The sequence below is a fragment of the Elaeis guineensis genome, chromosome 6, assembly GCF_000442705.2.
Source record: "Elaeis guineensis isolate ETL-2024a chromosome 6, EG11, whole genome shotgun sequence".
In the NCBI taxonomy this organism is placed as follows: Eukaryota; Viridiplantae; Streptophyta; class Magnoliopsida; order Arecales; family Arecaceae; genus Elaeis; species Elaeis guineensis.
In genome coordinates, this window is record NC_025998.2 from 2,748,923 (window position 1) to 2,749,731 (window position 809).

General features: G+C 41.4%; 1 non-coding gene across 1 annotated transcript; it reads right to left on the reverse strand.

Annotated features, from left to right (window-relative positions):
* Window positions 1-107, reverse strand: LOC140858911 (small nucleolar RNA R71). Its single transcript, XR_012142315.1, has one exon. It is a non-coding gene; the product is annotated as a small nucleolar RNA R71 (small nucleolar RNA).
* Window positions 108-809: the final 702 nt, after the last annotated feature.

Sequence of the window (809 nt, forward strand, 5' to 3'; positions counted from 1 at the left end):
AGGATTAGGAATGAAATAAATCAATTTTACCAACTAGCTGGTGAATCATTTTGGAAGTACTTTGATCGTTTCAAGAATCTTTTGACCCAATGCCCACACCATGGAATAGAAACTTGGAGACTATGCCAGATCATCTATGAGGGGTTAGATTCAAACTCAAGAACCATGCTAGAGTCCATGTGCCAAGGTCAATTTATGGACAAAGAAACTACTGAAGCTTGGCAATTCTTAGAAGACCTAGCCGAGAAAAATTTACAGTGGGAAACAACTAGGAACCTGATAAAGCTACACCTTCAAGAGGAGGAATGCATCAAATTCAACCAACCTTAGCATCAGAGGCCAAGATTGCAACCTTAACACGTAGATTGGAAGCCTTAGAATTACAGAGACCAGCCAATGTAAATCAAATATCTGCACCCATGTGTAAAGGGTGCAATGCACCAGACCATGTCTTAGAAGAATGTTCCTACTCGAATGAGTGTGCACAGGTGAATGCCACCTATCAAGGACCATTGAACAATCCTTATGCACCCACATATAACCCAGGTTGGAGGAATCACCCGAATTTCTCATGGTCCCAGAATCCTAATGTAGGTAATCCAAATTTCAATCAGCAAAATCTAAGGTCCAACCCAGTGATGAACAACCCGCCAGGCTTCCATGATAATGACAAAAAATTACCTCTTTAGAGAAAAGCCTAGAAGCCATGATGAAACACATACCAGCTTTATGCAAACCACGGGTCAACTCATAAATAATAACACCCAAGCTATAGCCCGTCTGGAAATGCAAGTAAGTCAGCTGGCTTC